Here is a 14,937-nt window from a genome sequence, read left to right on the forward strand (position 1 = left end):
ATCCTCCTCTCTTCTTCTTTTTTTTATATTTATTTATTTTCTCTTTTGTTGCCCTTGTTTTTTATTGTTGTAGTTATTGTTGTTACTGATGTCGTCATTGTTAGATAGGACAGAGAGAAATGGAGAGAGGAGGGGAAGACAGAGAGGAGGAGAGAAAGATAAGACACCTGCAGATCTGCTTCACTGCTTGTGAAGTGACTCCCCTGCAGGTGGGGAGCCGGGGGCTTGAACTGGGATCCTTACGACAGTCCTTGTGCTTTGTACCATGTGCGCTTAACCCGCTGAGCTACCGCCCGACGCCCCTCCTCTCTTCTACAGTTATCTAAATTTGTCCAACTCCTAATATCTGAAAATTACAAGATGAGGAAAAATAGTTATGCTTAGGAATACAGAGGCAGGATAAAAGCAGCAATCCTGACTGTGTTCATGGTAATACTTCATCTGAGTCGGTTTGACCTTTGATATATTCCTGCTTCACTGGGCTCTCTGTATGTGTGTATGTATCTATGTCCTAGTGTATATGTGAATATTTGTGTCTTCACCTTGGTTCATTTAAGACAAAGTGAAAGCTTGTCAAAGGAATCTTCTCTGAGGAAACAAACTCAGGGCTAAAGAGATAGCTCACTGGGTAAGGGTATATGGCCTGCCACGTGTGTAGTCCAGGTCTGAGTCCTGGCACCACATAGCAGCGTCACAGTAGTGCCAAGGGAAGTTCTAGTACTATAGTGGCGATGTCAGCCATGATGGGATGAGGAGAAGGAGGAGGAGGAAGGGACGGGGTGAGGAAGAAAAAAAAAGGAGGAAGAGGAGACACAGAGACAGAGACATACATTAAGAGATGCTTACTTGCTTGCTTAGTCACATGCTGGCTTGGTTTGGAGCTTATTAAGCAAAGTCCTCAGTAGTAGGACAAAGATGGATTTGGATGCTAGACTCATCTGTAGTGCATGTAGCCTCAAGGGAATTCAGGAAAGCACAGATGCAGTTTGGTGAGCTTCTCAGTTCTTACTCCTTTCAGATTGGTTTCCCAGCAGAAGCCTGCGACTCTAGTTCTAGTTAGGCTGCCTTACTTTAGGGCTCTATTGCTGCAGGAGTTTTTGTGCAAAAGGGAAACATGAACACGCACCGAGTGCCTGTTTAGAACTGGGCATTTCTCTAGGGAGTTTTATTGAATTTTGTTTGATCGTGCTTACAATTTCATGGAAGGTTTATTATATCTGAATTTAAGTGAAGGTTTGCTGAAGGAAATGGTATGGTCTTATTATGTTAGTCTTTCAGAAAGAGCTTTGTAAGCACTGTAGAGGGGACAAATTGGAAGAGGAAATAAGGAAATCAATCAGTGATCACTACAAACATCTGGGCATGGCATGATACATGTGATCTGAGGTGGTGTCAGCGAAAAGGGGGCATGATGGAGAGTGAGCTAGTGACAGAACTGGCACAACTTAGTGAGCTGCTGGAGGATTCTTTGAAGTTGACTCAATTTAAAAAAGTCTTTTCTGGTCTATTTTATAAGTTTCTTTGTATCCTTGAGAAACTGTTCACTTTATCTTCAAATCTAAAAAACCCAGTGATAGTTAACATTTTTCTTCTTGATCAAAGAACTGTATCTGCCCCAAAGCAAGGCCTCAGTTCACTGAGGAATTCACATATTATGAGGAAATTCACAATAGAAAATACTCACGTATGCCTTCAGATTAGATCTTTCTTTCGGTGGTCAACTGGCAGTTTCTCTGAATTCTTAAGAAGATTCAACAGAATATTCAGAAATGTCCCCACAAGAGTCTATAGTAAATAGAAAATTCAGTTATAGCATAGGTGTGGCGCATAAAAGGGCTGGCTATTTTATTAATCACAGAAAAAATTAATGAAGCCTAGAAATGCTCTCCAGAAAATCTATGGGAAAACATCAGTTGTGAAATGAGTAAAGAAACTGGTGAGTACTGAAGTACTGAGAGGGAAGGACATTTATTTTTAGAAATAAATGCTATCTGCAATAGGGGTAAAATAGGGTAAAATGCAAAAGCAACCAATACTCTCATTTTAAGCCAACAGGATACACTTAAAAAGTAATTCTAATCCATCTTGGGTCTATGCTAGTACTTAAAGCTAAGATTACACCCCATTTTTTCAGTGTAGGGAAAAAAAAACCAAACAAGTAAAAACAAATAACCTTCCTCTCCAGGCGTGGAGAATAGTCTTTGCCTCGATGCAAACTTTTGAGGGATGGCAGAAGTGTGGTGTTGGAGTGAAGGACAGGCAGTACAGACCACAAAAATACTAACTAAACATTTTACCATGCGTTTAGAACATTCCCAGTAGTGTGCTAAGTGGTGGGATACAAAATCTATCTCAAATTTATAGTTGAGGTTGAAATTTAGGTTAACCTCTTAATGGTCTCATTCATGCTCACTGTTTGTCAAATCTCAATAAACTTAAGATAACTGATGACATCTTTTTGTCTTTTAAAAACCTTTTTCTATGTTTGTACAACTTTTTTTTTCCTTCTTCCCAAGTTCAGTATCAATTTTTCAGAAATGTTCATTTACAGGACTGTTATGGTCACAAGGGTACATTTTGACACTTCCTCAAGATAGATTATCAGTATGTTTCACCCTCAACCAAACCACTGGCTTTGCAATCATGTCAGCTAGGTTATATCATAAGAGCTATCAGTGTTAGGCTGAGATTAAAGAGGGCTGGTCAGTTCCACAACAGTGTCAACAAATACCAAGCTGACACGATAATATACTTACATTTACACTTCTCAACTGTTTCCTTGTTTTCTGTGATTCTGTAATATCAATATAAACAAATTTCCTATCATTGAATTACTCGTTCATCTTCTTGAGTAAATATTCTAGACTTGCAAAAAGCCTAGTATTTTTTGTTGTTGTTGTTCTGACCACTGGAACTGAATCTTCACAAATCCTCTTCCTAATAATATGATTTGGCTTTAACTTTCAATGTTAAACCAAGTTTTAGAGTTTTACTGTTTATTTGGAGACACAATTGCAGATTATATGCCTATGCCTTTCCCCCCCAAAAATTTTTTTAATTTTCTCTTGACTCCACAAGACAATGCCTTTATCTCTTTATTTTGGTATGACACAGTCTCATAAGAAAATGCACTTAATCAAATTAGATTTATGTGACTTCAAGCTTAACATGATTTAAATGTATTAGAATTAGTCACTAGGAACCTGCCAAAAAAAGACAGCCAAAACCTCAGACCTTAAGCATTAAGAATCTAACAGCCTCCATAATAAGTTATAAAAGTGAATAAAATTAGGACACATTGTCTGCAGCCCACACCTCTCTCAAACTCTTACTTTTCCATGTTCCTTGGAAAACACTAGTGTCTTCCATTTCTATAATTCTACCTTCATAAGATTGTTACAAAAATGGAAATCCTGTTGGTTGGTTTTTTTTTTTCCTATGAAACATAATTTTCTGAGAAGTTATTCAACTTCTTGTCTATAGCAATACAGTCATGTCACATAATGACCAGGATATAGTCTAAGAAATGCATCCTTAGATTTTATTATTGTGTGAACAGCAAAGAGTGTAGTAACACAAACCTAAGTGTTAAAGTCTATTAACATACCCAGTTTATATGGTATTTGGGACTACCCATCATATATGCAGCCCATTATTGTCAGAAATGCCACAAGCAATGTATAAGTGTAGTTTCTTTCTTCAGTGCTGCATAATAGTTCATGGATTCACAACAGGTTGTTAATCTCTCAAAGAAATTATGGTTGTATTTGTCTCTATGTTGGTAAAGCTTCTCAGGTATGTATTATTTTTATCTCACTCATACTCTTCAAAAATTCATAATTGCATTCCGTTTTCTTTCTTTCTTTCTTTCCTTTTCTTTCTTTCATCGACAGACTACAGAGAGAGATAGAGTGAATGAGGGCCAAAGCACCAAAATTTCCTTCACTGTGGTAAGTTCCAGGCTTGAACCTGGATCAGACACAATCTTTCAGTATTGTCTACCTTCCAATTTTTAAGGCATAGAATAAATAAAATGAAAACAAAAAGTGTAATCAAAGGAAGAGTGGGAATAACAAAAATTTTAAATTCCTTAAGTGGGGGGGGCAGGTGGTAGCACAGCAGGTTAAGTGCACTTAGTGCAAAGTGCAAGGACTAGCACAAGGATCCCGGTTTGAGGCACCGGCTCCCCACCTGGCAGGGGGTGAAGCTGGTCTGCAAGTGTCTTATCTTTCTCTCCCCCTCTCTATCTTCCCCCCTTCTCTTAATTTCTCTCTTTGCTATCCAACAACAACAGCAGTAAGAACAACAACTAAAATAGAAAAAAAAAAATGGCCTCCAGGAGCAGTGGATTTAGGCACTGAGCTCCTCTGGATGAAAAAAAAAAAAAATTCCAAAAGGACTTTTTTTTTCCCCAAAGTATTTGTATTGTTTGTTAGCTCTCAGGAATGTATTTTCATATACATAGTCTTTTTTTTTTCTAGGATCAGTGGCCAGGAGTGCAAATACTAGATTGCATGAGGGTCTCAAGATTAGCCCCAAAATTGTAACATCTGAAGGAACCCATCCTTCTCAAGGGGGGAAACTGTGAAGTTTTCTTTAAGGTCATTTGACTGATTGTCCTAGGCAACAAGGAAAGTGAGAGATTATTTATGAAAGAGCCAAACATTTGGAAAAGCTTAGGCGGATGGACTGGTGTTTACTAAAGAGTGCACGAAACAAGAACCATTCCACAAGTAGACTCAAAGGAACTACTATGCGAGTGTGAGCGGTGAACAAGACTATTTCTATTAAGGATTATTCATTTATGGGGCCAAGCCAGAGCATCACTTTTGCACATGTGACACAGCAGAGAACTTGGGATCTCATGCTAAGAATCTTTTTAAAAAAAAAAAAAATTATTTATTCTCTTTTGTTGCCCTTGTTTTATTGTAGTTGTCGTTGTTGGATAGGACAGAGAGAAATGAAGAGAGGAGGGGAAGACAGAGGGAGAGAGAAAGATAGACACCTGCAAACCTGCTTTACCGCTTGTGAAGCGACTCCATAGCAGGTGGGGAGCCAGGAGCTCGAACCCATGCTAACAATCTAATGCTGTACTCAAACCGCATCACCTCCTGGGTTGCTAGAACTTTCAGGACTCACAAAGGCTGTTTCTGTTTCCCTCTGAATGGAGGTGAAAGGTAGGTATAATGAAGATTGTTTTTACACATGGGAAAGGAGAGAGGGAGAGAGAGAGAGAGAGAGAGATGATAAAGTCTGACTTTCCTGAGAGGGACAACTCTGCGGAGTACGTAATCTGCTAAGGCAGTCTGGCTACTCTACCCGGGTTCTATCTTCAGCTGGACTGCCTGAGCTTGAACCCCAGTTCAGCTATTTACATACTTGTGCCTGGCTCTAGGGAAAACAGTTCCCTGCTGTTCTGAAGAAAACTTAAATCACTTTCCTGGTTACAGGGCAACTTCTAACAATAGGGTGACCTCTAGTGGGGAGTAAAGATTTCTGGGAAAGAAAATGAACTGGCTCCTGACAGAGGAAAAAACCACAAGGGCAGTCCATGGTAAAAAGAGCCGAACTTACTAGGGAAAGAGAGAGGCAGACTGGGAGTATGGACCGACCAGTCAACGCCCATGTTCAGCGGGGAAGCAATTACAGAAGCCAGACCTTCTACCTTCTGCAACCCTCAACGACCCTGGGTCCATGCTCCCAGAGGGCTAGAGAATGGGAAGGCTATCATGGGAGGGGGTGGGTTATGGAGATTGGGTGGTGGGAATTGTGTGGAGTTGTACCCCTCCTACCTTATGTTTTTGTTCATTAATCCTTTCTTAAATAAAAAAAAATTAAAAAAAAAAAAAAGAGCCGAACTCCAGGAAGGCCTCTGTTCGCCACAGCCGTCTTCCTAAGGGACAGTGTCCATGAGAAACAGCGACCAGGGCCAACGAGGCAGCTCACCTGGAAGAGTGCCTGCTCTGCCAGGTTTGTGAGCCATGTTGGAGCCTCTGGTACACACCTGGGGACAGCAGCACTGTGAGATGCCCCCACCAACTCTCTTTCTGTCTGAAAAAGTCAGTCTGGAGCAGTGAGGCCTTGGCAGAAGCATGAGAGAAAGAGAGACTGAGCAAGAGTGTCCACTGACTGCTCCAGAGGCTGACTTCCTGGAACAGTCAAAAGCACATCTTTGGGCTGGCACCATTATTCACATGGGTAGGGCATCTGCTTTGTCATTTATATGACTCAAATTCAAGCCTGGCCCTCCCCCAATAAAGGAAGCTTTGATGCTGTGATGTCTTTCTCTCTGCCTCTGTCTTTCCATCTGAAAAAATTGGCTTGGAGAGGTGAAGCCACTATGGTGACCAAAACAAAAAGCAAGAACCAAAAACCAAAACAAGGGGGGCCAGGTGGTAGCACTGCGAGGTAAGTGCACATGGCACAAAGCGCCAAGGACCAGCGTAAGGATCCCAGTTCCAGCCCCCGGCTCCCCACTTGCAGAGGGTGGTGAAGCAGGTCTGCAGGTGTCTGTCTTTCTCTCCCCCTCTCTGTCTTCCCCTCCTCTCTCCATTTCTCTCTGTCCTATCCAACATCAATAACACCAATAACTACAACAATAAAACAACAAGGGCAACAAAATGGGAAAAATGGCCTCCAGGAGCGGTGGATGCGTAGTGCAGGCACCGAGCCCCAGCGATTACCCAGGAGGTAACAACCAAAACCAAAAAACCAAAAACCAAAAAACAAGTGGGTCTTAAGAGGGCCAGAGCAGCCTAGTATTTAAAACTAACCACATGCTCTGTAGCGTTGCTTAAGAGACTTGCTGACGATGGAGCCTCTTATGCTTTGGGACCAAGCAGTCGCCTACATCTCAGTAATAAGCACTCACTCCTAATACCAAACAGCTCAAGGCTCAATCCAAGTAACAAAACAATAAGAGGTTGTAGTGGCAGCTTGTGAGTCAGTGATTTGATGGAAAGTTCTAGTTAGCTTTGTTTTCTATGTTTCTTTTATGTTAATCTTATGTCAATCTATAGACTGCTAAGATGGCATTCTTGACGGTTAAGAATCAATGGGGAAAACATGCTATACTTTAAGATCTGTGTAACTTTAAACTGGTCTATATCCAACATCATCAAGCATACATAATGTATTGATTTATTTTTCATTTTGAAAGCAAGACTAAATGCTACGGACTCGATTGAAGTGGAATGTGAAATGGCTATATTGTTCTTACTTACACAGCAGCTTTGATCAGAGATCAAAGGAAAAGACACTTTAGCAAAAGGCAAGACAAAATAGCATACCTGAAGAAACACTTTATCAGATCTTATTGCATACATTTTCTGTGAAAGAGAAGTGCATGCCAACAGTGAACCCTCCAAATCTGGATTACCTAACCCGTACCCTACTAAAAGGAAAAAACAAACAAACAAACAAAAACTTTTGTGCAGCTGAGGAAATTGCTCACCTGCTCAACATGTAAAGTCTTAAGACTCTCATGGATTTGATCTCCAGCAATGCAGGTACCAAGTGGTGTTCTGGTTTGTCTCTCCTCTCTCTCTCCCCTTCCCTATTCACATGTAATAAAATATATCTTACAAAATGAAACTTGTGTTGTTTTCAGTGGGGCAGACTTCAGCTAGAAAGAGGCAAATCTCACAGCAGGGAAGCGTTCCTGTCTGTGCCTGTAATCACATGTGGTGTCTCTGGAGCTTGAACCTGGGTCACAAACATGGGAAAGCAGATGCCCTTCTAGGGGAGCTACTTTACTAGCTCCTCAAAACTTTGTTTGAAAGTATGATATCACCTCAAAGAAGCATAAAATGAGAACTTCCAGTGAATCCACTAAATCTTAACTGCTAGTACTTAAAAAAAAAAAAAAAAAGTTCTGTGCCCCTCTTCCTCCAACAATAACCACCATACTTCTCACTGTCTTAGAGACAGTTTGGCTATTTCGCTCTTCCTTTGGGGTGGAGAGCAAGTTTGTGTGTTTCCACTAAAATACTGCTAACACTTTAGAATCATCATTCTTAAAACCTATGTACAAAGACCTGGGTTCAAGCCCCTGCTTCCCACATGCAGTGGAGATGCTTAACAAGTGCTGAAGCAGGTCTGCAGGTCTCTCTCTCACTCCCCCTATCTCTCTCTCTCTCTCCACTTCCCTCTCAATTTCTCTCTATCCTAATGAATAAAATGATGGGGAAGGGGAAGGGGAAGGAAAAAATAAATAGTGACCAGGAGTGGTGGGTTCATAGTGCTGGCACTGAGCCCCAGTGACTAGAGGCAAAAATAAAACAAAACAAACAAACAAAACAAACAAACAAACAAAACTAAGCACTGCACAAATTCACAGATGTTAGGAAAGGGAAAAAGGCATGCTAAAATCCAGCTGTGAACAAGTTATCATTTTAACCATTTGAATATTTTACTAGCATTTCTCCAGTGTGCTTTGAATCAGTAGCTCTAATTTTGCTTCTCTGCAACCCCCCCCCCCCCAATACCACCAGGGTTATTGCTGGGGCTTGGTGCCAGCATTATGAATCCACTACTCCCAGAGCCCATTTTTTTCCTTTTCTTTCTTCTGTTTTTTGTTGTTGTTTTTTTTTTTTAACTTGATAGGACAGAGAAAAATTGGGAGAGGAGGGAGGGGAGGGAAAGGGAGGAGGAGACATGCCTCACCACTCATGAAGCATCCTTCCCTGCAGGCAGGGACTGGGAGCTCAAACCCGGGTCTTTATGCATGGTGATGTGTGTGTACAAACTGGGTGTGTTACTGCCCGCCTGCTCCCCAGCTGGTTTTCTAACAGAGTGCCCTAAATCATTTCCGAGGCTTAAAGAGGTCTATGAATCTGAAACCATGCTGCTACAGGTGGCTTCAAATGGAATTCGCTGTATTTCCAAATATATAATGTGGCCTCTCTTGATTTATGAGGATAATCAGGAGAATATGGTACATACAAAGCTTTGTTGCTTATCCACAACTGTTTTCTAAAATTCCCGCCAGATTATGTATCTAAAAGGGAAGAAATGAGTCTGAGTTCTTTGTATTCCTAATGATCACACAGGGTCTGTCACACAGTGTCTGAATCTAGGTGTAGGAGACTCCAGTCACTCTTTGCTGAATACATGCTCGAATAAACTCAGTGTGACAGGATTTTCAAATAAATAACGGGTACTATAGTTTATTGTAAAAATTGAAAGAAAACAAATATGAACAAAGAAAAGAAAATTATCTGTAATTCTGCCAGCAAAAATAACTATTATTAATATTTTGGTGCTTTGGTCCTTGAGCTTTTTTTCTCTTTGTCAACATATATCTAATCCATACTACACATACTGTTAAATTTTACTTGCTACAATGTAACATCTTTCATATTACCGATATTATTAACAGGTATTTTTAAAAATTTTTCTCTCTAATAGACTATATATATGTATGTATGTATATATATATAATTTATAGAACAAAAAGTGATATACACTTTCCAGTATTTATTTTTTCTATTTTTACTGACTTTTCTACAATAATTTTAGTGGTCATATTTGACTGCATGTTTGTACCATACATTTCTAAATAGATTTCTAAGCACATTTCAAAAGAACTTCCTGGGAAAGATGTTCACACAGACTCAAATTCTCTGATATTTTCAAGCCTATCAAATCATAGTCAAGGAGACTTATACTGGGTGGTTGGAAAAGTCAGGGCATATTCTAACGCAATAGTGCATCATGACTTTTCTGACAACTCAGTAAAAGAGTCTTTAATTAAAATATGACTATCATAGCAGGCTCCTGGGCAACATATTTAAAAGATGTAAAGCAGATGGAACTATAATGCATGTCTGTGGACACAGTCTCATTTTTTATGGGTGAATGATGATGCTTGCTTTGCTGACTATAAAATCTCCAAAGGTTAAGGTTCATCTTAAATTAAATGGATTTAAAACTTACATATTCATATATATTTTATAAAAGACTGTCTTACAGAGCCTATAGAGTAAATAATCGATCATACTGTAAGAATTTTTAAATTTTATTTATTGGATAGAGGTAAGTTGAGAGGGAAGGGGGAGGTAGAGGAAGTTTCTCTCCACAGGTAGAGACCAAGGGCTTAAGACTGAGTCCCTGTTCATTATAATATGTGTGCTCAACCAGGTGTACCACCACCTGGCCCTTTTGTAAGGATTCTAATTTTAACTCAATGAGGGAGCTATTGAAAATAAAAGCAAAACAATAACTTCATAAAAAAAAAAAAAAGGAAAAGAGTAGTTCTCTTCCTGAAATCATGATATAATTAGAAAGGAAACAAAAATATTAGCTTTGCAGATATTCTAGTTCTATAAAGAACATTTGAAGAAGTTTCTAAGTAGAAATAATGAAGTTTATTTCTAAGGCTCAAAAGTAATCAATAGAAGTCCCAAAGGCTAGTTTTAGACAGATATTAATCTAAAACAGATACATTCTTTATATCAAAATTGTGGATAATTCACTTTGTGGTATTTCCAACATCTTAGCATAATCTGTGCTTAAAATTATTTGTGATTTCATCAATGCCAAGTTATCAAATACTTCATAATTAAAAATATTAAAGCAGTAAAGGTGAGTTTAAGTTGAAATGAGCGGATTTTAGAATACAGCTTTAAGAAAGGTCAGTTCAATAACTAAAATACACCTTCCAGCTTCCTTCCACCCCAAGATCCCTGCCTATTCTCATCTGCTCTATTTCTATTTTTTGGTTCCTGATCATTAATCATTTTGTCCTGCTTTATATATATATATTTTTTTAGTTTTTATTTATTTTTTAAATTTCTTTATTGGGGAATTAATGGTTTACAGTCGACAGTAAAATACAATAGCTTGTACATGCATAACATTCCCCAGTTTTCCACATAACAATTCAACCCCACTAGGTCCTCCTCTGCCCTGCTTTATATCGTACAATCTTTCAGCTACCAAGTTGCAGGTGCTATCACAATTTCATCCTAACTTCCCTGGGCAGACAACCTCACCAATGTATCCTAAAACCTCACCTCTCCAGAGCCCAATCCCATTAGGAAAAGATAGAAACAGGCTGAGTGTATGGATAGACATACCAATGTCCATGTACAGAGGAGAAGAAACTACAGAAACCAGAACTCCCACCTTCTGCACCCCAGAAAGAATTTTGGTCCATACTTCCAGTGGGGGAGAAATGACAGGAGGAAGATGACCAGAGGGCTCTAAACTCCAACTCCATCAGGACCCGGAGAGAGAAGAGGAAAAAAGGAAGGACATTCAATAGTAGTAATAGAAAATTGGGGGAAAAAATGAGCAAATATATATATAAATATAGACAGATTCTAGAAACTAAATTAACCCATATCTGTGAACTGAACTCCTGTAGCTTCCAATGGAGGGAATGGGGATACAGAATTCTGATGGTGGGAATGGTGCAGAATTATACCCCTGGTATCTTATAATTTTGTAACTCAATATTAAGTCACTAATAAAATTAAAATTTTTTTAAAATTTTTAAAAATATTTATTTATTTATTCCCTTTTGTTGTCCTTGTAAAATTAAAATTTTAAAAAAGTAACAAGTGTGAGCTTCTTCCACTTGTTAAACAAAAAAGGTCAGTTCATTATGTTTAAAATCATACAGTAATTAAAAAAGACAAATCAGGTAATACTTAGTAGACCTTCTTAGAAAACAGCTTAATGTAAAAAGAAAAGGATTTGTGAGGTTTCCTTGTTTCATTTTAGTTATTACTATATAAATAAGTACTTAGCAACATCTGAGCTGCATAATATTTACCATTTATTATGTGATTATACTCTAGATACTCTTTAAACATTTTTCCCTTGTAATTAGAGATTTAATCCTAAGAACTTTACAAAGTAATTACTATTATTATCTTCATTTTAAGGAAATAAAACTTAGCCAAGAGTTTGTCTGAAGTTTGTCTTTAGAAGATCCTTTTTCATATGATAAATTTGCTTAGCAAACCTTTTCACCAAAGATGCCATAAAGAGGAACATTAGTCTAACCCCATACTCTGAATTAACTCCTTCTAGTCATTTCATCCAAAGTAAACTTTTCGACTTTGGAAAAATAGTAGCTGCAAATGTTTCTCTTCAAGAAACATGTCAAACACATATTCTGAATTAACTCTTTGCAATCATTTCACATAAAATACAATTTTCTAAGTGTGACAGAACAGTAATAACACATTTGGGGATGTTTTAAACTTTCTAGGAAATAAATATATATATTCTATTTCTTTTCTTTGCCGCCGCCCCCCCCCCCCCAACACTGCTCAGCTCTGGCTTATGGTGGCGCAGGGGAACCTGGGACTTCAGATTTTCAGGCAAAGAGTCTCTTTGCATAACCATTATTCTCTCTATTCCCACCCTGTCCTATTTCTTATTTATGAGCAATACTTCATAACTTGCTATTTGTTTTTAAACTTTAGTAATTCAACTTTTACAAACCCATCAGTTTAAGATAAATCAAAGTTAATTGTTCACAATGGCTGTATTGGCTATTTTGTATGTTTTATTTTATTGTAATATCATTCAGTAGTTTCTAAAATCTTCACTGTTTAATATTACCCAATATTTAGAAAGCAACTTCCTCTTAGAAGTATTCAGCTTACAATTTTCTATTATAATTGATTACTAAATCTGTAATTAAATGACTTGGGAGGTTCATCTGAAGGCTTTCATGAAAATGTAGTGCTTTTGTAATAATGGTATTTGATTTTTTTATTTTAAATCAAATTGGTTTTTTTCCTAGGGAGTAGCATTTTACTTATATGGGATAATGATGCCATCTTGTGGTATACCTGTGCTTCAAATCCAGCATAAACAGGATCTATGAGGTTCCCTTGTTTCATTTTAGTTACTTATCGTAATTCTCACTTATTCTGAATTTTGAAAATTTGGAGTTGAGATGAAGTTCAACTTTCTTTTGTAGCCTGAAGATAGAATACCAGGAACACAAGCATGAGGTCCCAAGTTTGATCTCCAGCATCATGGATGTCAGTGTAATGATCTGGTTCTCTCCAATCTCTCACATACATACACAAATAGATATCTCTTTTAAAATACATATAATAAATTTAAGAAGTTTACAAGCAAATTAAGAGTATAAATCTGATTCCAGGTCAGTTAAGAAACCCAAGTTTATATATATATATTACATACAATATAAATATTACATGTAATATATAATAAAGTCTACCTTTAGCAGACTTCATTTACATAGGATCAAAGTGCTACGCAATTGACATTCTTACTTATTCACATACTTAGTGTTACTTAAGAGTAGAGCTTAAAATTTTTATGTCACTCATTTTCTAAATAGATTTAAATTTAACCAAGCTATACCTCAAATAGTTTGAGGACACAAATTTGCATTCTTAGGAAAACCTTAAATATGTCCATGAGATTCTTTGACCTAGAATGGACATCCAGGGTCATCTAACCCAACGTCCTATTTTATAGGTGGGGCTACTGAGAACCAGAAAGACTACACTTAACACGAAAGAAACTCTGCATGGTCTTCTAACCCCTCGGGTTCTAGTTCTACTCCTGATTCATGACTGGACAACTGGAATAGCTTCTTCAACAGCCTCCAAGTCCTTCATAATTCTACTGTAATCTATCCACCTTCACACTCTAAGTGATGGGCTAGTGTATACTGCAGTAGATTTCTTTGAGATGTGTGTGGTCTGACTGCAAATCACTTTGGTCTGATGCTCCATGTGTATCTATTTATGGCTTACACTGACCTTAAAACTCAAGCATCTTATACATCATTAGACCCACATTCTACCACATGCATTCCAACCTCTAAGGACCCTGATAAATAATGTCTGTGCAATGAAAAGAACTATGTTAAGATGGGACTAGGGAAACTGATTTAGTCAGAGAATCTTTTGCTACATAGAGATTATCATAAGGAAAGTTAGATAGTTCTCTTTTCCTCAATGAAAATATGAATTAAAGGTTCATATTTATTCTTATGTTCAGTAAGAAGCCAGTTAAGAATCTTAAGTCTATGGGTTAAGCGCACGTGCTGCAAAGCACAAGGACCGGAGTCAGGATCCTGGTTCGAGCCCCCAGCTCCCCACCTGCAGGGGAGTCGCTTCACAGGTGGTGAAGCAGGTCTGCAGGTGTCTGTCTTTCTCTCCGCCTTTCTGCCTTCCTCTCCTCTCTCCATTTCTCTCTGTCCTATCCAACAACGACAACATCAATAACAACAATAATAACTACAACAATAAAACAAGGACAACAAAAGGGAATAAATAAAAAAAAAGATTTAAGAATCTTAAGTCTGAGGCCTTAATGGGTGCCTTTGGTACTTTTTCCTGACATTTCTTTGAACTGGGAGTAGCCTATTTTGGATAGTACATATACATGTATACATACATATATATATATATATATATATATATATATTACATAATATATATATTTATTATTCCCACCTCAGCTCTGGCTTATGGTCTTTCTGGGGGTTGAATATCTGGGGTCTTTGGTGTATATTTCTGGTATACAAAGGAAAGAAAGTAGAGTTATATGCAGGGAGCATACTCTAGGTTCAAAAAGAAAACAAAAGACATCTTTTCTTGAAGTTTTCTAGCCCAGTTGAAATATGGATTACAGTGAGGATTTATATATTTTGGCTGGAGCTATCCTTGTGTGGGAACAAGGGGTAGAAAATGCTCATGTTCTAGAACAGAGCTGAGGCAGCAGTCCTGACAGCACCTTCAGTAGAGTAGAAATCTGAGTTGAGAGGCAATGAATTACAGCAATTGTCTGAAATTTGGCCTCACACATTTTCTTCTGTTAGATGAGAGGTCTGCATTGACTCAATTGATATCTATGAATTCTGAGTTCTAGAGAATCTTGAGGCTGGTTAGTCTGTACAGCAGATGTCCATGGGACTATTTTCACAAACCATCCAGA

At 38.1% G+C, this 14,937-nt stretch overlaps 1 protein-coding gene across 3 annotated transcripts in view; it reads right to left on the reverse strand.

Annotated features, from left to right (window-relative positions):
- ANKRD46 (ankyrin repeat domain 46) overlaps nucleotides 1-14,937 on the reverse strand; it is a 42,262-nt gene that overhangs the window by 10,232 nt on the left and 17,093 nt on the right. Inside the window, exons 2-3 of one of the 3 annotated variants that reach the window (XM_060196027.1) lie at nucleotides 2,757-2,794; nucleotides 1,685-1,785 (exon numbers count right to left, since the gene is read on the reverse strand). The exons of 1 other annotated variant lie outside the window; for it this stretch is intronic. The gene's annotated coding sequence lies outside the window, so the exon portion shown is untranslated. The remainder of the gene's footprint in view (nucleotides 1-1,684; nucleotides 1,786-2,756; nucleotides 2,795-14,937) is intronic. One more of the 3 variants, XM_060196026.1, reaches the window with a different exon arrangement.

This window comes from Erinaceus europaeus, chromosome 8 (assembly GCF_950295315.1).
Source record: "Erinaceus europaeus chromosome 8, mEriEur2.1, whole genome shotgun sequence".
NCBI lineage: Eukaryota > Metazoa > Chordata > Mammalia > Eulipotyphla > Erinaceidae > Erinaceus > Erinaceus europaeus.